Consider the following 24740-nt stretch of genomic DNA (forward strand, 5'->3'; position numbering starts at 1 on the left):
TGGTTACCACCCAGCGTAGTAAATGGTTTCCTGGTGCACAGCAAACCATTTGGATAGTCACTCAGTGTAGAGTCACCCACAGGCTGAAGGAAGTGGAAAGAATGAAGGAAAGAAAGGCAGGAGAGGGAGTGTAAAGTCATCCATAGGCAGAAAGACAAGGAAAGAATGAAGGATATATATATATATATATATATATATATATATATATATATATATATATATATATATATATATATATACAGTATATATATATATATATATATATATATATATATATATATATAATGTGTGTGTGTGTGTGTGTGTGTGAGTGTATATGTTTTTATATATATATATATATATCTATATATATATATATATATTGCCAGACGCCTGAATCCCGTTTGGGGTGGTCACAAACAAATCGCCTCCAAGTCGCCCTGTTCCCCTCCATTTCACTGCCCTGCTCCCAACTCACACCCCCCTCTCTCATATACCTCTCCACCCCATCCCTCCATCTCATCCTCTGCCTCCCCCTCCCTCTTCCCCCCTCCACCTCACTCACATACACTCTCTTCGTCAGTCTTTCACCCTCCATTCTCTCCACATGGCCAAACCACCTCAGTGTGTTCCTCATAACGCTTCCTTTCACATCCACATCCACACCACAACGCTCCTTTATATGCTCATTCGTCAGCCTGTCTCTCCATGTGACTCCACAGCCTCCTCTTAAATAACTCATTTCCACTGCTATCACTCTTGACTTGTGTCCTTCCAACAACGTCCAAGCTTCACTTCCATACGTTAGAGTTGGTATCACAATACTGTCATGTAGTAACTTTTTCACTTCCATGCTCACTTCCCTGTTTCTTATCACTGCTTTCAAGCTGTACATTCACTGACTTCACCCCTCTCAAAGACCATCACTTTACTCTTCCCTACATTCTTCTTTAGATTCCGTTTCTTACACACTCTCCCAAACTCATCCACCAAGCCTTGCAGCTCCCCTTCGTCTTCACTCAACAACACAGTATCATCTGCAAACAACAGTACAGGGAGTTTCCAAACACTATCCTCTCTCACAAGGGCCACTCCAACATCCACTACCCTACATTGTACCTCTTTTATTACCCCATCCATGTACAGATTGAACAACCATGGAGACATGACACATCCCTGTTTCAACCCAACTTTCAAAGAGAAAAATTCACTTAGTTCACCATCCACACGCACTGCAGCCTTCGCACCATCGTACATACTCTTCACAGCATTCAACAACTTCCCATCTACTCCATATATTCTTAATACTTTCCACAATCCTTGTCTATCCACCCTGTCATATGCTTTCTCCAAATCCATGAAAGCCGCATACAACTTCTTTCCCATCCCTAGAAACTTTTCCACTAAAGATCAAAGAATGAATATCTGATCTACACAACCTCTTCCCTTCCTAAAGCTTCCCTGTTCTTCTCCAACTAATTTCTCTGTTCTTTCTCTAACTCTGTCAATAAGTATCCTACCATGCACTTTTCCTATTATACTAAGAAGACAAATGCCCGTATGATTACCACACACTTCTTTTTCCCTTTTTCCTTTGTAGAAGGGAATAATTATACCTGACTTCCAATCCTCCGGGACTCTACCTTCCTCCCCGGCCAATCTGCACATCTTCCACTCCATTCTACTACTATCTCTCCCCCATGCTTCAGCATTTCACCACACACTCCATCAATTCCTTGGGCTTTCCCCGATTTAACTTTCTTCATTGCTTCCTCAACTTCTATCCTACTGATTTCTTCCTGTCTTCTCACCTCCCTCCTTCTCGCAGCCATTCCTCAGCCACTTATGCTCGCATTACTTCCATCCTCTATGTTCAACAATTCCTTAAAGTGTTCTCTCCATCTACTCACTTTTTCTCCCTTCTCCACTAGTAATCTACCATTTTTATCTTTCACTCCCCTGCTAACTTCACTTCCACCCTGTCTTACTCTTTTCACCTCTTTCCAGAACATTTTCTTACAGTCCCTCCACTTTACACTCAAATTCCTTCCAAATTCCTCATCCATTCTCTTCTTTCTCTTACTAATCTTTTCACCTCTCGCTTTCTTTCTACATATAACTCTCCCTTCCACCTCTCATCTTCTTCCACGCCCCTATTTCTCATCCATTCATTGTATGCTTTCTTCTTTTGTGCCACAGCCTGTCTCACCTCTTCAGTCCACCATGCTGTTCCTTGCACCCCCCTCCGTCTTCTCTTCCTTCCACACACCACATCACATGCTGCACATATTTCTTCTGTAAATATCCTACACACAGCTTGCACGTCTCCCATCTGCTCTAATTCATATTTGCCCAATCGTTCCTCCACTTCTCTCTTATACTCTGCCTTTTTCTCATCCTCTTGTAACCTTTCCATTCTCCTTGCAACTACTCCTTCCTCTCGTCTTTTCCTTCTTCTATTCCTCCATCTTACTCGAATCCTAATTCTGGCCACCACCAAGTAGTGGTCAGAAAGTTCACTCCCCCAACCTCTATAAGCTCTTGCATCAATTGCACATCTTCGCATCCTTTCATCCACACACACATAATCACTGCCTTCCTTTCATTCAGTTCACCACCCACCCTTCTCATCACTCGCCATGTATACCTGTGGATCATTTTATGCCTGAAGAGGGTATTGGCTAAAACCAACCCCCTCCCAGCACAAATGTCCACTAACGCACTCCCATTCTCATCTATCTCAGCAGGCACACCCCACTCACCAACTATTCCATCCACCTTCACATTCCCAACTTTACCATTCATATCACCGATCAAAAACACTCTCTCATTCCTTCCAAACTTTTCCATGCACACTTCTACATATATATATATATATATATATATATATATATATATATATATATATATATATATATATATATATCTTGAATCCAACAACTTAATTAGTGACAGACAATATGGTTTTTGCCAAGAAAGATCCACCATTGACATACTCAATCTCCTGACTCAAACCATCCATCAATGAGTGTACCTACATGGTGAAACTCATCCAGTAGCCCTGGATATTTCTAAAGCTTTCAACAGAGTTTGGCACTTTTCCCTGTTGTCCAAACTCCATTGCTATGGACTAAACTCTTTTGTTCCTTTGATTTCCTCATATCTCAGCAATAGAAAAATAAGAGTAAAAGTAGATGATGTATATTCTACTTTCCACTCAGTTAATGCCGGCGTGCCGCAGGGATCAGTTCTGGCGCCAACCCTGTTCCTTGTTCATATTAATGATCTCTTATGTGTTACCCACAATCCCATCCATTCATATGCATATGACTCAACACTTCATAGTTCATTCATACTCAGACATCCATTTACAAAGTCCGATATCTCTAACTCTGAACTCAGTACAGCCATCTCTTTAAATCAAGATTTATCCATGATCAGTGAATGGGGACAAAATAACCTTGTCTCATTTAATGCTAGTAAAACTAAATATATACAATTTACTAATAGGCAGGTATTGCCAGAATCGTATATTACCTTCAATGCTACAAATATTCCCATTTCCAAAAGTATTGAAATTCTCAGCATCTCGCTTAACAATGCCCTCAGCAGTACCTCTCATGTTAGATCATTTGCTAAAACCGCCTCAGAGAAACTTGGATTATTGTACAGAGTCCGTAACTTCTTCACTGACTAGCAGTTAATTATAATTTATAAGAGTCATGTGTGCTCTCAGCTTGAATACTGCTCACCCTTGTGGAGTGGATGTGGAGAGGTTGGATTAAAACAAGTAGACAAAATTCAGAACAAAGCTGTTAGAATTATTAATAACCCTGCCATTACCAGTAAATTACCTCCCCTACAAGTAAGAAGGAATGTTGCCTCCCTTGCGTTATTTTACAGATACTTCTATAGCAAATGCTCAGATGAAGTTGTGTTCATGGTGCCACCTCTCCGTGCCTTCCCTTGTGCTACACGGGCAGCTGACAGCACTCATGACTGGAATGTCACTCAGCCATACTGCAGAACTTCTGCCTATCAGAATTCTTTCATTCCCCGAACTGCATCTCTCTGGAACTCGCTTCCCCAGAGTTGTTTTCCTCCAAACTTCAACCCACAGCTGTTCAAGTCTAACTGTTACAGATATTTTATGAACAGAGGACACCAGTAATCTGGTGCATGTTTTGTTTTTGTTTTTATTCATATGTTTTTCCTTCCTCTGTTCTGTCATTTAAATATATATATATATATATATATATATATATATATATATATATATATATATATATATATATATATATATATATATATATATATATATATATATATATATATATATATATATATATATATATATATATATATATATATATATATATGAATATATATATATATGAATATATATATATATATATATATATATATATATATATGAATATATATTGTGGGTGTTTGTGAGTGCATATGGGCCTGGTAGTGAAAGGGATGAACAAGAGAGGGAGTCTTTCTGGAATGATGTTGATGAGTGACTGCAGAGTTTTGGAGCGAATGTGAATGTGATAATGATGGGAGATCTGAATGCTAGAGTGGGAAATGTAGCAGTTGAAGGCGTAGTTGGTATGCATGGTGTGCCTGGAAGAAACGAAAATGGGGAACAAATGATAGCAATGTGTGTTGAGCGAGAGATGGTGATTGGGAATACGCTGTTTGAGAAGAAAGATATTTATAAGTATACATGGGTGAGACAAGAGGGTGGAAGGGTTGTTGATAGAGCTTTGATGGACTATGTGGTTGTGTCTAGGAATGTAATAGGAAGATTGTTGGATGTGAGAGTTCTGAGAGTGGAGGGTGGAGGTATATCTGACCACTACCTGGTGGAGGGAAAGTTAAGAGTAGGTAAGAGATGGGTGAGAGCTAGGAGGGTTAGGTGTGGCAGGGAGGTTTTGAAAGTGAGTGAGTTGGATAAGAGAGAGAAAAAGATAGAGTACCAGGAGAAATTGAAAGATGAGTGGAACACAGTGAAAGATCGGGAAAATGGCAGTGTGGAGGAGGAATGGCAGTTGTTTAAGAGTGCTGTGGTGGGGCATGCAGAAGAGGTGTGTGGTGTGAGACGTGTGGGTGGTGGTGTAAGAAAAGGAAGTGAATGGTGGTGCGAGGAAGTAAGTATGGCTGTGGCTGAGAAGAGACGTGCATATGAAGTGTGGCTGCAGAGGAAGGATGAGATGTCATATGAAAGGTATAAGGAAAAGAGGAATAGAGCGAGAAGGGCTATGCGTGATGCTAAAGTGGCAGCAGATGAGAGGTGGGGTAGGCGGCTGACAGAGAATTTTCAACAGAATAAGAAAATGTTTTGGAAGGAGGTGAAAAGGGTGCGAAAGGGAGAGTCTGGGAAGGAAGAACGAGTAAAATCAGAGGATGGAAGGATGTTAATTGAAATGGATGCAGTAAGGAAGAGATGGGCAGAGTATTTTGAAAGATTGTTAAATGTAGAGGAGGAAAGGGTGGCTGAGATTGTGGCGGATAGAAGGGTGCAAGGAATAAATGTGTTGGGAGAGTTAAATGATTCTTTGATCACGAAGGAGGAATGGAGAAGGCAGTAATCTATCTATCTATATACCTAGGCTACTTCCCCCAAGGAAAGGGAGGTAGCCGAGACAGGACGACACACTCCCCATTTACTCATCCATTCAAACACATTCATTCGCATCTTAGCCCCAAAGGGGAGAACGGACAGATCCTCACCGCACCACACTGCACAAGGGTCAACTGCGCAATGCAATCAGTGACATCCGCAGCAGGGCCCAACAGCAGAGCTGGTTTACCCCTACCACATCATAACAGACTCATCCCCTTACCCGCACCTGACCTGAAATAGCTGATCAGACCAAATGCGGGAGAATATCCCCTCAGGGCTGCGTCATCACTTATTCATTCTCTCCACCCATTTCTGTCACGCACAGCCACTCTTCCTTGCTCGACAGACATCCCTCTCGCATCCAGCGCTCTCTTCACACTGTCCATCCATCCTATTCGTGGTCTTCCTCTCAGCCTTACACCTCTCACATCAGATCTAGTTATCTTTTTCACCAATCGCTCATTATCCATTCTCTCCATATGCCCAAACCATCGCAAGGAGATGAAAACAGGGAAAGCTGCAGGTATGGATGGGTGTGCTGTGGATTGCCTGAAGGGTGGTGGAGTGACTATTGTTGACTGGTTAGTAAGATTGTTGAATGTGTGCTTTGAGAAAGGTATGGTGCCAATTGACTGGGCAAGTGCTTGTGTGGTCCCGTTGTATAAAGGCAAGGGTGATAAGTATGAATGTACTAGCTTTAGGGGTATAAGTCTGTTGAGTGTTGTAGGTAAGGTGTATGGTAGAGTGTTAATTGTGAGGGTTAGAGAGGGTACAGAGGGAGTGATTGGTGATGAGCAGTGTGGGTTTAGGAGAGGGAGGGGATGCGTTGATCAGGTGTTTGCTGTGAGACAAGTGTGTGAAAAGTATTTAGCGAAAGGCAAGGATGTGTTTTGGGCATTTATGGATTTAGAGAAAGCGTATGATAGAATTGATAGGGAGGCTTTGTGGACTGTTTTAAGATTGTATGGACTTGATGGTAGGTTACTAAAAGGGGTGAAAAGTTTTTACGTAAATAGTAGAGCGTGTGTAAGAGTGGGAAATGCTGTGAGTGATTGGTTTCCCGTGAGAGTGGGGCTGCGACAGGGATGTGTGATGTCGCCTTGGTTGTTTAATATTTACATGGATGGTGTTGTAAGGGAGGTGAATGCAAGAGTTTTAGGTGGAGGTCTGAGTCTGGTGAATGTTGATGGTGGAGAGTGGAATCTGAAGCAGCTGCTGTTTGCAGATGATACTGCACTGGTGACTGATTCAGAGGAGAGATTGAGACAGTTGGTAGAGGAGGTTGGAAGGGTGTGTAAAAGGAGGAAATTGAAAGTAAATGAGAGTAAGAGTAAAGTGATGAAGTGTACGAGATTGATAGATGGTAGGGGGATGAATATAGTTTTGAATGGTGAGTTGCTTGAGGAGGTAGATTGTTTTAAACATCTAGGGTCACATGTTGCTGTGGATGGAAGAATAGATGCAGAAGTGAAGTTTAGAATAAATGAAGTAGGAAAGGTGCTGGGAAGAATGAAAAAAGTGTTTAAATGTCGTTCGCTTAGAATGGATGTAAAGAGAAGGCTGTATGAGGGTGTTGTGGTACCAGTTGCATTATATGGGGCTGAAACATGGAATATAGGTGTAGCAGAGAGGAAAAGTTTGAATGTAATGGAGATGAGGTGTCTGAGGAGTATGTGTGGAGTGACGCATATGGATCGGGTGCGAAATGATGAAGTGCGAAGGAGAACTGGAGTTGTTCGGGAGATGGCTGGTAGAGTTGAGCAGAGGGTGTTGCGATGGTCTGGGCATATGGAGAGAACGGATAATGAGCGTTTGGTGAAAAAGATAACTAGATCTGATGTGAGAGGTGTAAGGCTGAGAGGAAGACCACGAATAGGATGGATGGACAGTGTGAAGAGAGCGTTGGATGCGAGAGGGATGTCTGTTGAGCAAGGAAGAGTGGCTGTGCATGACAGAAATAAATGGAGAGGAATTGTGAATGAATAAGTGATGACGCAGCCCTGAGGGAATATTCTCCCGCATTTGGTCTGATCAGCTAGTCAGGTCAGGTGCGGGTAAGGGGATGGGTCTGTTATGATGTGGCGGGGTAAACCAGTTTTGCTGTCGGGCCCTGCTGTGGATGTCACTGATTGCATTGCGCAGTTGACCCTTGTGCGGTGTGGTGCGGTGAGGATCTGTCCGTTCTCCCCTTTGGGGCTAAGATTCGAATGAATGTGTTTGAATGGATGAGTAAATCGGGAGTGTGTCGTCCTGTCTCGGCTACCTCCCTTTCCTTGGGGGAAGCAGCCTAGGTATATATATATATATCAGGGTGGCCCTTATTTTCGAACTTTCGAATTTTTAGGACAATACTCCCTTAAAACTCTCCAAATATCGCAAAAACATGGCTTGTGAAATATATAAAAAAAAAAAAACTAATATTTACAGGTCGCTCATCGACCTTTCATTGTATTGCATAATAGCACATTTGGGCGTGTCGCACAGTTATCATGTGAAAGTTTTTCACACAATTACTGTTTAGTGAAACTGCTAGAATCTACACTGTACAAACACTGAAATTCAAAGCACTTAGACAGACCATAGCTACCTATTGTGAACCGGGCACGGCATTTTGACAGCTGTCGTTTGACCTATGGACTTTCTTACTCTGTTAACATTCGCGGTGATGGTTATTGACTAGGTTTCAAAAGTCAGTTGCTTCCCTAGTACATTGTGGTGTCGCTCTCGTGCATTTGATGGCATACAGTCACAATCTCATTGCATCTTCTAATTGCATGCTTTCATATATCACAGATAATTTTTCATAAACACTAATCACTGACTGATCTGTGTGGACTCTGGATGAATATGGCTTTGACGAGTGGGAGCACCAATGCTAAAGCAAGAAATCCCTCTTGCACTCAGTCTAATGTCTAGTTGCTCGACAAGTTGAAAGATGATATCAAAGGATCTATATTGCCTCAAACCGTCAAGCCGTTGGATACCTTTTGTACCTCCACATGAAGCAGAACAAGCTAATTAAAACAGCAGTGACTGCTACAGTAAAAAAAGTGGAATGGTTCTGGGAGCATGCCCTTATTCCAGTTCACCAAACATACAATTCCAAGAAAAAAATTGGAGAAGGTTTTCCATCAATGGCAGGCCCTTAAGAAAAACAAGGGCAGGACAACACCAGCACAGGTCCAAGGTGAGCGAACTTTCAAGGAAACTTTGGATGACCTGTTCAATATCGCACATGCTGACGCCCTGAAACTGATCAAAATAGAAGAGGACAAGCAGTTTCTCATCAGTCAGCATATGAAAGGTCGTCTGGGCAAAGTGGCAGGAACTGACAAAACCTTCAGTATCAAAGAGGCAAAGAAGTATCACAGGGTGTGTATGGAGCTCAACTGACGAGAAAGGCCGCCACTGCTATTGCAAAGTCTTAAGAAATCGCTGAATTAGAGAGCAGCGCAGCAGTGATTTGTCATCTAAGGAAGAGTCCAGTGGTAAAAGTATGACTCCTACAAACAAAGAATCGAGTGTGATTCTTCCTTCATCATCCATGCTTGGTCAGACAATAGTGCTGAGTGAAAAGTTGTCAGCCACTCTGGACCGATATCAATTGTCTGATCGGCATATGAAAGGTCGTGTGGGCAAAGTGGCAGGAACTGACAAAACCTTCAGTATCAAAGAGGCAAAGAAGTATCACAGGGTGTGTATGGAGCTCAACTGACGAGAAAGGCCGCCACTGCTATTGCAAAGTCTTAAGAAATCGCTGAATTAGAGAGCAGCGCAGCAGTGATTTGTCATCTAAGGAAGAGTCCTGTGGTAAAAGTATGACTCCTACAAACAAAGAATCGAGTGTGATTCTTCCTTCATCATCCATGCTTGGTCAGACAATAGTGCTGAGTGAAAAGTTGTCGGCCACTCTGGATCGATATCAATTGTCTGATCGTGCTGCTCTAATGATTCTCGGAGTGTCAACACAAGAACTGGGTTATGATCTAGGTTCGTTGATATTGAACCGCAGCAGCATCAGGTGACAGCAATAGGAGTGGCGCAAAGCGACAGTGATGACCATAATGGATGAGTTCACTCCCGACGACGTAATCATAGTACATTGGGATGGAAAGCTTCTCCCAGACCTCACCAACAGCAAAAAAGTGGACCAACTGCCGATCATCATCTCGTCAAGGGGTAATTCTCAGCTTTTGGAGGTTCCCAAATTGGAATCAGAGACTGGTTTGCAGCAAGCACAAGCCATGGTCAGTGCATTGAAGAGCTGGGGAGTTGCAGAAAGGGTCCAAAGCATTTACTTCGACATGACGAGCGCAAACACTGGCCGCCGCAAGGGAGCGTGCATCATGGTGGAACAGCTACTGGATCATGAACTCCTGTACCTCGCCTGCCAGCATCATATCTTAGAACTGGTTGCAGGAACTGCTTTCAAGGCAGCAATGGATGTTTCACCTGCACCAGAAGTACTGTTCTTCAGGTGTTTCCAGTCCAAGGTAATGTACACATTCAAAGTATGGATGTTTTGCTCGCAGTTTACCATGACCACCAATGAAGAACGTGGGCTCCATGACTTGAATGTGTTTTTCACACGATTCTATGTCAAGGCCTGGATAACAGCCCCACTCACAGTGAACACTCCACAGAATGACCTGCATCTGCTACAGGGTCTGGTCGACTATGCCACCATCAACAATGAGATTTCCAGAGTAGCAGCTCAGAAGATTGCCTCTCATCTGTGGTACTTGAATGAAGAGCTAATTGGTTTGTCTGTTTGACGATAATGTCGATCAAGAAGTCAATAAACAGATGGTGCAAACCATGACTTCCACTGATGGCACAGAGGATCCTCCCATGCGAGTGACTGTTTCGATTGGTGATGTTAGAGGGAAAACTGTCACTGATTTCGCCACGAAACAGACGAAGAACCTCTTCATGAGACTGAGCATCGCTGATGACTTCTTGCAGTGACTGGTCAAGCATTGGTATGAAGACCATATATACCAGAAGGCACTGGCGTGTGTGCAAAAACTCACAGAAACAAAAGATTATGCAGAACGCACTGTTGTACTTGCTGAGGTCTTCTTTGGTCGTCTGACCAAGAATGAAGACCAGCTACAGTACATACTACAAGTTGTGGCCGACCACAGACGCAGAGTTCCTCATGTCATTGAGCAAAGCTTGCAACAATGAATCGTCAATGGTCTGGTTGGTGATACGTTGGTCATTTCCTATTGCACCATTTATCATATTGACTGAAATAATTCTAAGATGCTGAATCAACATTGAAGATACCTGATCTGCATTTTTCGTGGATCAACCTTTAGTCACCTTGTGTATGCTAATATCTCTGAAAATTTCAGAAAAAAAAAAAACTTTGAGAATACCCGTATTAACTCCTGTATGATGATATTCTAGGGCAATGAGTGACCTCTAAACATGAATTATTTTCAGAAATATTTCGCATACAGTTTTTTTTTACCTATTTGGGGACTTTTGATTGGGTAAGGAATTTGAATGTTCCAAATCGAGTTTTGACCCAATAATATAAGGATCACCTAATATATATATATATATATATATATATATATATATATATATATATATATATATATATATATATATATATATATATATATATATATTATATATATGTGGTAGGTGGGGGAGCTCACCATCCACTCACTCGATGTAGTGCTGCTCTCGGGTGTCTGCTCTTTCCTCTCCATCCTTCTTTCCTTCCATTCTCTTCTGTCATTCTTTCTTTCATTTTTTCCTTGTCCTTCTGCCTACGGGTGACTTTACACTCCCTCTTCTGTCTTTCTTTCCTTCATTCTTTCCACTTCCTTCAGCCTGTGGGTGACTCTCCACTGAGTGACAAGCCAAATGGTTTCCTGTGCACCAGGAAACGGAGGGTGGTGGGAGAGGTCAGGTGAAAGGAGTCGCTATTAAGAGAGAGAGAGAGAGAGAGAGAGAGAGAGAGAGAGAGAGAGAGAGAGAGAGAGAGAATTTTGACGAAAGCAAACAAAAAAACTCAGAGAGATTAATCAGATGACCAAGGACGTCAAAATGTTAGGAAAAGCAAATGCAATAATGACGTAGTTTGGAGGCAGAAGTAGAGTATACTGTATGAGATTTTCTCTGCAAAGATTTTTATTTTTTAAGGTTGTTAAAAGACAGAGAAATGCTGGAACAAATAATATGGATACATGAAAGAAGCAAACGGATAACGAACAAAAATGATAAGGAAATCAGAAGCAAGTGAAAAAAGATAAAGCTGACAAAGAGAAACTGAAACACAGAGCCCAGGTACAAGGACATACGCTGAAAGGTCTGTCTATCTATTGCCAGATGCCCCAATCCCGTAAGGGGTGGCCATTAACAAATCGACTCCATGTCGCCCTCACTCCCACCATTTCACTGCCCTTCTCCCAGCTTTCACACCCCTCTCATATACAGTACCTCTGCACTCCATCCCTCCATCTCATCCTTGGCCTCCCCCTCCATCCCCCCACCCTTCATTTTACTCACATACACTCTCCTCATCAGTCTCTCGCTCTCCATCCTCTCCACATGGCCAGACCACCTTAGAGTATTTCTCCTAACGCTTCCTATCACAGCCACATCCACATCCACACAACAACGCTCCTTCACATCCTCATTTGTCAGCCTCTCTCTCGCCATATGACTCCACATGTTCTTCTCAAATAACTCATTTCCACTGCTGTCACTCTTGACTTCCGTCCCTCCAACAAGGTCCAAACTTCACTTCCATACGTTAGAGTTGGAATCACAATACTGTCATGCAGTAACTTTTTCACTTCCGTGCTTACTTCCCTGTTTCTTATCACTACTTTCAAGGAACCAGCAACCTTTCTTCCTTGTTGTACCCTATCAAGCACTTCACCATCTAAACTTCCATCCTTACTCATCACACTACCCAAGTACTTAAACTCACTCACATTTTCCATTTCTTCCTCATCCAACTTCACTGTACATTCACTGACTTAATTTCTCTCGAAAACCATAACTTTACTGTTCCCTACATTCACCTTTAGATTCCGTTTCTGACACACTCTCCCAAACTCATCCACCAAGCATTGCAGCTCCCCATCGTCTTCACTAAACAAGACAGTATCATCTGCAAGAACAGTAGATGGAGTTTTCACACGCTGCCCTCTCTCATTAGGGCCACTCCAACACCCACTGTCTTACCTTGTATCTCTTTTATAACCCCATCCATCTACAGATGGAACAACTATGGAGACATGACACATCCCTGTTTCAATCCAACCTTCAAATAGAAAAATTCACCCAGTCAACTATCCACACGCACTGCAGCCTTAGCACCCTCATACATTCAACAACTTCCCATTTACTCAATATATTCTTAATACTTTCCACATGCCTTGTCTATCCATCCTGTCATATGTTTTCTCCAAGTCCGTGAAGGCCGCATGCAACTTCTTTCACTTCTCTAGAAACTTTTCCACTAAAGATCTAAGAATGAATATCTGATCTACACAACCTCTTCCCTTCCTAAAACTTCCTTGTTCTTCTTCAACTACTTCCTCTGCTATTTCCCTAGCTCTATCAATAAGTATCCTACCTTATACTTTTCCTATTATATTAAGAAGATAAATGCCCGTATGATTACCACACACTTCTCTTTCCTCATTTCCTTTGTACAGAGGAATAACTATGCCTGACTTCTAATCCTCCGGGACTCAGACCTCCTCCCAGGCCAATCTGCACATTCTCTACATCCATTCTACTACTATCTCTCCTTCATGCTTCAGCATTTCACCACACGCTCCATCAATTCCTGGGCCTTTCCTCATTTTGACTTTCTTCATTGCTTCCACAACTTTCATCCTACAGATGTTCCTCTCTTCTCACATCCTTCCGTCTGCCAGCCATCCCCCAGCCACTTATACTTGCATGACTTCATTCTCTATGTTCAACAATTCCTTAAAGTGTTCTCTCCATCTGCTCACTCTTTCCCTCTTCTCCACTAATACTCTACCATTTTTATCTTTCACTCCCAGACTAACTTCTTTGACACTGTCTAACTCACTTTCCCTCTTTCCAGAACATTTTCTTACATTCCCTCAACTGAAAGGTGAACGAACAAATAATCAAATCCTAAGAATACATCAAGAGTCACTCTTAATTCCGCTGGTTCATATGGCTCAGGTGAATGAAATCATTTGAGTGTCTCCTGTATATTGTGTTGCATTAGGAATCCTCACATAATCACATTATTCAACCCCTTGAATCAGATGACATGTTTTGGATCAGTATTACCTGTAGTACATCCATGCGATTACAATTGTATCGAACTCTAGGGAAACCTTTTGTTGTATTATAATACCAGTGAAATCAAATTATCTTTGCTTTAAAGAGTGTCTCCAATGCTGAGTAAAATTGTCTTGAGGAGGGACACCTTCGTGCAGCTATATCGATATAACCTCCCAGGTTATACGAACATCCCTTAGTTCCCTCCCAGTCCCCCTGAATGAGTATGGTGGAGTGCAGGAGGACAGTTTCATCTTTAAAAGCCCACAAGGTTACGGCCTCCATGATCCTGGAACAACAACTGCTACTGTTATCACAATTACAAAGAAGATCGTTTTCGAGCATAACGATCTAACGAGATTTTGTGAGTGTTTTCGCTTAATTCTTTGACATGAAGTGGTCACCACAGCTAACTACGAATGGTTACCTTTTATATCAGTTTTTTGGTGTTATTTAAGTTCCTGTTTTTCATTTTCTTTCACAGCTTCGCAGGAGTCATAAAAATAAACTATAAGGGATAAGTAAAATTTATAGTAAAAGACTTCGAATCTTGTATATAATTGTTCTGTCGTTGTTGCTGACAAAAATGTAACTTCAGAACAACTAGCACATGAAAAAAGAAATCACGTTCAGACAACTATTCAACAATAATTTAAATTCGCTTTTTTTAATGCAGCTGAAATATGTGTGGTAATCATAGGGGCATTTGTCTTCTTAGTATAATAGAGAAAGTGTATGGTAGGATACTTATTGACAGAGTTAGAGAAAGAACAGAAGAATAAGTTGGAGAAAAACAGGGAGGCTTTAGGAAGGGAAGAGGTTGCGTAGATCAGATATTCATTCTTAGATCTTTAGTGGAAAAGTTTCTAGAGAAGGGAAAGAAGTTGTATGCGGCTTTCATGGATTTGGAGAAAGCATATGACAGGGTGGATAGACAAGGATTGTGGAAAGTACTAAGAATATATGGAGTAGATGGGAATTTGTTGAATGCTGTGAAGAGTATGTATGATGGTACTAAGGCTGCAGTGCGTGTGGATGGTGAACTGAGTGAATTTTTCTCTTTGAAGGTTGGGTTGAAACAGGGATGTGTCATGTCTCCATGGTTGTTCAGTCTGTACACGGATGGGTAATAAAAGAGGTACAAGGTAGGGTAGTGGATGTTGGAGTGGCCCTTGTGAGAGAGGGTAGTGTTTGAAACTCCCTGTACTGTTGTTTGCAGATGATACTGTGTTGTTGATTGAAGACAAAGAGGAGCTGCAAGGCTTGGTGGATGAGTTTGGGAGAGTGTGTAAGAAATGGAATCTAAAGGTGAATGTAGGGAAGAGTAAAGTGATGGTCTTTGAGAGAGGTGAAGTTAGTGAATGTACAGCGAGGTTGGATGGTGAGGAAATGGAAAATGTGGGTACGTTTAAGTACCTGGGTAGTATGATGAGTAAGGATGGAGGTTTGGAGGGTGAAGTGCTTGAAAGCGTACAGCAAGGAAGAAAGGTTGCTGGTTTCTTGAAAGCAGTGATAAGAAACAGGGAAGTAAGCATGGAAGTGAAAAAGCTAGTACATGACAGTATTGTGATACCAACTCTAACGTATGGAAGTGAAGCTTGGACGTTGTTGGAAGGACATACGTCAAGAGTGAGCAGTGGAAAGGAGTTATTTAAGAGGAGCCTGTGGAGTCACATGGAGAGACAGGCTGACGAATGAGCATATAAAAGAGCGTTGTGGTGTGGATGTGGATGTGATAGGAAGCGTTAAGAGGAATACACTGAGGCGGTTTGGCCATGTAGAGAGGATGGAGGGTGAAAGACTTACGAAGAGAGTGTATGTGAGTAAGGTGGAGGGGGGGAGAGGGAGGGGTTGGCCGAGGATGAGATGGAGGGATGGGGTGGAGAGGTATATGAGAGAGGGGGGTGTGAGTTGGGAGCAGGGCAGTGAAATGGCGGGGGACAGGGCGACGTGTAGGCGATTTGTTCGTGGCCACCCCGAACGGGATTGAGGCGTCTGGCAATAGATAGATATATAGAAATATTCACAGTCTTTAAAAAACAAAAATCATCCAAACTGCAACAATGGTTTGGTGAATTATAGAATACAAAATTGAAATTATTTGTCTAGCATCTAGAGGGAAAAAAATAAATGTACTTGCTTTCTTAGGTAAAAATATAATAGACTCTGAAGAGCATGATGATTGGGTCGGCCTGACAAGGCCAGGCCGCTCATTGTAAATTTCTGCCCAAACACCAGCAGTAAAGCTCGTCCCCTCACGTGTGATAATACACCACTGAATTGAAATATTTACTGTACACTTGAGTTGAGAGATACTTCCAGTGGTGCTGAATATCACATGTCTTGTTGCTGTGTTACACAGTAATGGTAAATGAGATATGGAGTTGAGAATAACAGTATGTTAATGAAGAAATGTGGGTGGTGCTGTGATTGTCTCATTAGGAACAGATAATTGAGCAGAAAGACTGCAAAGCGACTGTGATAGAAACTCTTGCTGCACTGATTACTCGTATCATATCACAGCCAGAGATTGGTGTGTTCTGCTTATGAAAAGTGGCTACTAGAGGAACATAAATGCTTATGGAAGAATTATATCCATTTACTGAAATTATGATTATCTTGTGGATGCAGAAATGTCGCCCTGACTTTGACTAAAAATTTTATGTGTTGAAGATAAATCCAGTAAAATTATCTTAGCGTAATTTTTCTAGCTGAATAAGTCACGGCCTTGTGAACAATACAGAAGAGAAGGGAAGAAAAATATTGGCACCTGTGAAATATACGTGAAAAATCAACTGATCAGTGATTAAGGGATTGTACCGTGTGCTTAAATGGTACGCCCATGGAGACAGACAGGGATTGCTTAGAGTAAAAAAGATTTGTATGAGTGCGCTCAAATGAAGAAACAACATCGCAGTAGCACCAGCAGCACCAGCAGTAGTTAGCAGTAGTAGTAGTAGTAGTAGTAGTTGTTGTAGTGGATATAAACCTAGGTCATCTGAATGTAAACCCGGTGGACTGCAGGGCATCTTCCTCTGCCCCGGGTATAGGGGTTGGACTGTGGGTCGTATGTATAACCGCGCAACTCCATTGTCCAATTATCTCGGTACCATCACTCGATGACTTTCCTCTCGTACATCAAAGCGGCACTGTATACCTGGAAATGTTGATATATAAGAAATCAGTGTGTGATAAACAAAATATATCAGTGAGTGCTGTTCAGAATATTAACAGTCTTGGGGCTTTTGTGACTTACTCTCTGCTGATTTAAATTGCTTGAAGTTAGTGAAATAGAAAATTACTGTTGCTTTGACCAAGATAGTGTTAATGGTGAAATTATTAACGCTATGACGTTCATGGTTTCCTCTTGACTGACTAATATCATTTGATTCATGACAGTAGAGGCTTTTACGATCACTAGAATACTAGGTGAAAGAAGAAAATGCGTCCTCCTCTCTGGTATTTACGACTGAACCATATTGTTCATGGCTTTACTTCTATGGGATAAAAACTGCTAATTTACTCTCTGCAAACCGATGACATTCAATATTGCACTCTTGATACCTTCAGACCATTTTATTCAGCTTATGAGAGCCTTTCCAATTCCGGGTGTTATAAATTTTCATCGATGTCTTCACTACAAAAGGCGATTTTATTCATTTCAGAAGATGAATGAAACTGTGTGGATGGCAAAAAATACCAGAGGAAATTATCACCTAATTCTAAGGGTTAAGGGCTTGCCTGGAGTAAACAAAAGACTATATTATTCATTTGACCCCTTTAGTTAGTGCAGCGATGTCGTATCATAGTAACTCTCTCAACCACAAGACGGCTTTATTCGACTTAAGGGACACCTTTTGAGCTGGAGGGGTTAGGAAAAGCTTTTATTAAACCTTGACTACCAGGGAGCTCATCTAAACTAAATAAGACGCTTGGGAGCAGCAAGAATATATTACATTATTAGCAAAGCAAAGCTGTGCCTTGACTCTGACCCTGACCCACACCTTTGGTTCATCTGCAATAAAATCGAACATTTTCTGTCCTTACCAATACATTGTACGGGTACGTGTCCAGTGTCATTAAAGTTGGAGACATATCGTTCTCACACACACACACACACACACACACACACACACACACACACACACACACACACACACACATAAAGTGAGAGAGAGAGAGAGAGAGAGAGAGAGAGAGAGAGGGCGCTCACCATCCACTCACTCGATGTAGTGCTGCTCTCGGGTGTCTGCCCTTTCCTCTCCTCCAGTCTTCTCTCCTTCCATCCTCTTCTGTCTTACTTTCCTTCATTCTTTCCTCGTCCTTCTGCCTACGGGTGACTTTACTCTCCCTCTTCCGTCTTTCTTTCCTTCAATCTTTCCTCTTCCTTCTGCCTGCGGATGACTCTGCATTGAGTGACAGGCCAAATAGTTTCCCGTACACCAAGAAACCATTTACTGCGCTGGGTGGTGATCATATAACCAAGTTTTGGCACCTGCTTGTTTAGTTGTTAAGTGGGTAATTACGGCGCTCCAATCGGATTGAGCCGGTGAAAGTTTATATCCAAGAAGTGGTTGGGGTTTATTGCTCACGTAATGCCACTCAGGGATGAGTGAGGCTGGTCACTCTCATCATTAATGTCAGGACTAACTTGCCTAGCCCCGGGCTCCTACGTGCCTCATGGGGCAACGTAGGACTGGATGATGGATGGATATATATATATATATATATATATATATATATATATATATATTATATATATATATATATGTATATATATATATATATATATATATATATATATATATATATATATATATATATTATTACATAGCCTATGATTTCATCATCCTTTGTATAATTCTAACGTACAGTATGCTGCATGTTTGATCACGATTCGCCTCGTGGCTTCCATAGTGACCAGGCTTGCGTGTTCTACCTCACTCCCCCCTTCTCCCCTTATAGTAAAGTCGTTCTTTCTGTTGTTCAGAGCAGGAGTGTCAACTCTTCGTCCTCTGTGCCCTCATTTGTGCGTCCTTCTTGCAAGTTGAATCAAGCTCTGCCGGCCCCTATATAATGAGCTCAGTCTCTGCATTATTGCCACTTAGATCTACTCCTCATTTTGTTCACATCTCTGTCCTCCCGTGTATAGGGTATTATTATTTTTGTGAGCGCTCAGGAAGTCTCCAGCCATCTAGCTGCTGTATAATTTGAGTATAAGTGTTGTTACCATTTTTCTTATACTGTGTGGCCTGGGGCGTTGGTTCGTGGGCCTGGTGGGGTTTTTGTGATTCATGTAGAGTTTTTGGTGTCAGCCAATATTAATATTTTGTATCTGTAATATAATATCTTGCTTTAACTGAACATTATCCGGTTTTCTCATTTATCAGGGCTGACTTAGATAAATTTGCTCTTGCTAAATTCATGTTAATAGAGGCTATTGCAGTTAACCATATATGTAACCTGTTTTGCCATTACATTATCCTTATGAGTCCTGAATGTTTAGTTGTTAGTTTGTGCATTAAACTTTAACTTGTAATTTTACCTAACTCTTTTGTTTTGAACCTGGAACTTTGTGGGACAGTAGTGATTTTAGTATTCTCACTTGAAGTGTTCATTATCTCTCTCTGTTCCGTAACATAAATTTGGCGACCTCTTATCAGGATATTCAGGATATTATCATAAGGATATTGCTTGATATTTTGTGACTGTGATTTATTCATGATGTCTACTATTACTACTCTTGATGAGGCCAAAGATTTTTTGTCAAATGTGAAAACAGTGTGTGATGTAAAAACAGAACAAAGAATGAACTTAAGCTTGTTGCTCAACAATTGGGAATTGCTGTTCGCTCTCATCAGTCTAAAGATCAAATTGTTGACATGATTAATAAAAGCTTGTTTAATGTAACTCCTCCAGATGAGCAAACGCAGATTGAAATAGCTAAGTTACAGCTAGCCCTGCAGGAGGCTCGTGCTAAGGAGACTGAGTCTCAGGCTTGTATTCAGGAGGCACAGGCACAAATTGAAATTGCTAAGATTCAGGCAGACCATGAGTATCGCATGAAACAAAGTGGAACTGGATCATCTAGCTCTGATGATTTTGATGTGGCTAAAAATGTTAAACTTGTCCCTCCTTTTAATGAATCTGATTTAACAAAGTATTTTCAATTGTTTGAGAGGGTAGCTACAGGTTTTAATTGGCCCAAAAAATATTGGCCAGTATTCCTATAGAGTGTTCTCACCGGTAAAGCTCAAGTAACTTATGCATCTTTGCCTCAGGATCAATCTGATAATTATGATGTAGGTAAGAGCTTGATTCTTAAGGCCTATGAGCTTGGTCCTGAAGCCTATAGAGTAAAATTTAGGACAACTTATAAGCAAGATAAGCAATCCCATGTTGAGTATGCAAAAATCAAAGAAGATCTGTTAGAGCAGTGGTTAAATTCTAAGAATGTAAATTCTGATTTTGATAAATTTAAGCAGGTGATTTTGCTGGAGGACTTCAAAAGGTGTATTACTAAAGATGTAAGCCTATATCTTGATGAGAAATGAATAGATAATTTGTCTGATGCTGCAGTTTTAGCTGATGAATATGTTCTCACCCACAAGAGATATTCTAAAGAAAAAAGGAAAGCTGAGAGTAAGTACGTTGCCTCTACTCAGAGTACAGGTAACAGGAAAGAGATGATGTTTCTCAGGAAGTAAATACCAGCTTCACCTCTAGATTTCAGAAAAGTAAATGTACTTATTGTAGTAAGCTTGGTCATACTACGGAGAAATGTTTCAGGAGACAGCGTGATGTGAACAAAAAGGAGTCTTTAAATATTAAGTCTAGTGTCCACCCTTGAGAGTTCCCAGAATTCTTTAACTGAGTTAACTGAACCTGCTTTGAGGGGTAAATTAAATCCTCATGATGAAGCTCCACTTTTGAGCAGTAACGTGGGTGACTCTCAAGAGTTCATGTGCTAATTTCCTGTCTGATGGTTTTGTCAGTCCTCTGGACAATAATGACAGGAAATCAGTTAAAATATACCGTGATACAGGTGCTTGCCAATCCCTTATGCTGACCAGTGTTCTAGGCTCTAATGTTAATTCCTCTGATGAAACTGTAATCTTACAAGGTGTACGGAATAATTACTTCTCTGTCCCTCTGTGCAGAGTGAATTTAGAGTCTGGTTTTGTTAATGGTTCCGTTATGGTTGGGTTGGTTGAGACACTCCCAATGTCAGGTGTAACGTTCTTACTTGGAAATGATATTGGTGGAAATCAAGTGTGTCCAGCTCCTCAGTTGTCTAGTGAATCAGTGACTGCGACCCAGGATTGTGATATCCCTGATGTGTTCTCTGCATGTGCTGTCACTAGGGCTAAGTCTAAAGTTACTGGTGACTTAGAGGATAATGATGATGATGATGTTATCCTAGCTGACACTTTTCTTCCTAATTTGGACGCCTTACCAGATGAGGCAGTACCCCGTAGTGTTGATAATTTGTCTCGTCAAGAGTTGGTTGAGTTGCAGGTTGCTGACCCTGAGTTGAAAGGTCTAGCTAACTCTGCTTGCAGTGAGGAAGAGTCAGCTGGTGCTTCTACTTGTTATTATATAAAGTCAGGAGTACGTATGAGAAAGTGGAGACCCCCAACAGCATCAGCCGACTGTGAATGGGAGGTTGTACATCAAGTTGTCATCCCTCGTGTTTGTAGGCAGGATATCATTAGAGTGGCTCATGATTCCAGTTTGGCAGGACACCTTGGAGTGAGGAAGACTGTGGCAGCATTTTGAAACACTTCTACTGGCCAGGTATCTTAAGAAATGTTTCCTGGTATTGTAAGTCTTGTCACACCTGTCAAGTTGTGGGGAAGTGTAATAAGACCGAAAAGGTTGCACCTCTAGTTCCCATTCCACCTTTTGAGGCTCCTTTCACCCGTGTGTTGGTGGATATTGTGGGCCCTCTTCCTAAGACTTCTTCAGGATTTTCGTATGTGTTGACCCTGATTGATATGGCTACTCGTTATCCTGAAGCCATTCCACTTAGAAATATCTCAGCAAAGAACGTGGTTAAGGAAATGCTGGGGTTCTTCACCAAGTTTGGTCTGCCCAAGGAGGTACAGTCAGACCGGGGAAGTAATTTCATGTTAAATTTTTTCAAGCAGTCTCTGAAAGAGTTGGGCATCACCCAGATCACGTCTTCAGCTTACCATCCCCAGACCCAAGGAGCATTGGAGAGATATCATCAAACACTCAAATCGATGCTCAGGAAATACTGTTTGGAACATCAGAAAGACTGGGATAAAGGTCTTCCATTTGTTGTATTTGCCGCAAGAGAATCTCCAAATGAATCACTGGGCTTCTCACCCTTTGAACCACTGTTTGGCCATGAAGTAAGAGGACCCCTTAAGCTACTCAAGGAATGCTGGCTGTCGGAGGAAGATGATGTCATCCTGCTGGAGTATGTGATGAAGTTCAAAGAACGGCTGTCCACTGCTTTACAGCTGGCGAGAGAGAATTTAGGAGCTGCTCAGGAGAAGATGAAGACTTGGTATGATAAGAAGTCCAGGTTACACCACTTTCAGCCAGGAGATCTGGTTTTGATTCTGCTACCAGTGCATGGGCAACCTCTTCAAGCCATGTTTAGTGGTCCTTATTTCGTGGAGAAGAAACTCAGTGATGTCAACTATGTCATCGCCACACCAGAACGTAGAAAGAACAAGCAACTTTGCCACATTAACATGCTAAAGTTATATCACAGGCGGGATGAAAATAACCCAGTCTGCACTGTAGCTTTTCCACCCGAGTCTGCAAGTGAAGTTCTCCCATGCAGTATGAACATGAGTGATAGTTTGGGGAAGAATCCTGATATCATGAATGATCTCCAGACTAAGCTTTCTCAGCTAGCTCCCGAGGAAAGGCAGGAGTTTTCGGCATTACTGCAGGAGTACCCGCAAGTGTTCCATGCCACTCCAGGAAGAACCACTGTGTTGATGCATGATGTCGATGTTGGAGACGCAAAGCCAATTAAACTGCCTCCTTACCGTGTGAACCCAGTGAAAGTTCCTCTCATCCAGAAGGAGCTTGGCTACCTTTTTGACCATAAGATGATTGAGCCCTGTCAGAGCGAGTGGAGTTCTCCTGTCACTCTAGTCCCTAAGCCAGGTGGGTCACAGCGGCTTTGCATCGACTACAGACGTGTTAATCAGATAACCAAAACAGACACTTACCCTCTCCCTCGCATGGAAGATTGCATAGACAAGATCGGAAAGGCTAGGTACAGAAGTAAGTTTGATTTGTTAAAGGGATACTGGCAAGTACCTAATGACTGAACGTGCTAGGGAGATCTCATGTTTTGTGACACTAGGAAAGACTTTTGCATGTTCTGTAATGCCATATGGTATGAAGAATGCACCAGCCACTTTTCAGAAGCTCATGAATGTTGTAACATAGGGTTTGGCAGGGTGTGTTGTTAATATTGATGATGTATTAATCTTCAGTGACAACTGGAAAGATCACCTATGCCATGTCAATAAATTTCTTGAAGGTTTGGTTCAGGCTAATCTTGTAGCTGATTTATCAAAGTGTGAGTTTGGTCAAGCTAAAGTTCAGAGTCTTGGGTACGTAATTGGTGATGGACACGTTGCACCACCAGGAGCTAAGGTTCAGGTTATAAGTGATCTTCCCAGACCTAAAAGTAGGAAAGAGCTACAAAGATTTTTGGGAATGGTAGGTTATGACAGGAGATTTGTTCTTAACTTTTCAATTTTTGTATCACCACTTACAGACCTACTGAAAAAGGGAGTTAAATTTGTCTGGACCGATAACTGTGAATCCTCTTTCAGCAAACTTAAAGCTATCCTATTAAGTCAGCCAGTGCTCGCTACTCCAAATTTTGCTAAGCCTTTTAAGATGGCTGTTGATGCAAGTGATACAGGAGCTGGGGCTGTTTTGCTGCAAGAGGATGATCAGGGTATTGAACACCCTGTATCTTATTACAGTAAGAAGTTCACTCCACCTCAAAAGAACTACTCAACTATTGAGAAAGAGCTCTTGGCCTTGATTTTGGGTTTACAGCATTTTTCAATTTATTTGTGTTCTGGTTTTGACCCCATACTCATTTATACCGATCATAACCCACTGAAATCCCTTAGTAAGTTTAAAGATAAAAATCAGAGGTTGACAAGATGGAGTCTACATCTTCAGGAGTATTCATTAGACATACAACCTGTCAAGGGGAAAGAAAATGTTATTGCAGATTGCTTATCTAGACTTTAGACAGATTGTTATAGATTAATAAGAAATTTTCTTTGTAAATTTCTTTTTTCTTTGTGGGAAGGTGTTACATAGCCTGTGATTTCATCATCCTTTGTATAATTCTAACGTACAGTATGCTGTATGTTTGATCACGATTCGCCTCGTGGCTTCCATAGTGACCAGGCTTGCGTGTTCTACCCCACTGTCCCCTTCTCCCCTTATAGTAGAGTAAGTCGTTCTTTCTGTTGTTCAGAGCAGGAGTGTCAACTCTTCGTCCTCTGTGCCCTCATTTGCGCGTCCTTCTTGCAAGTTGAATCAAGCTCTGCCGGCCCCTATATAATGAGCTCAGTCTCTGCATTATTGCCATTTAGATCTACTCCTCATTTTGTTCACATCTCTGTCCTCCCCTGTATAGTGTATTATTATTTTTGTAGGTGCTCAGGAAGTCTCCAGCCATCTAGCTGGTGTATAATTTGAGTATAAGTGTTCTTACCATTTTTCTCGTACTGTGTGGCCTGGGGCGTTGGTTCGTGGGCCTGGTGGGGTTTTTGTGATTCATGAAGAGTTTTTGGTGTCAGCCAGTATGAGT

The sequence above is a fragment of the Coenobita brevimanus genome, chromosome 27 (assembly GCF_032717465.1).
Source record: "Coenobita brevimanus isolate Jiangsu-jjx chromosome 27, ASM3271746v2, whole genome shotgun sequence".
Taxonomy (NCBI): domain Eukaryota; kingdom Metazoa; phylum Arthropoda; class Malacostraca; order Decapoda; family Coenobitidae; genus Coenobita; species Coenobita brevimanus.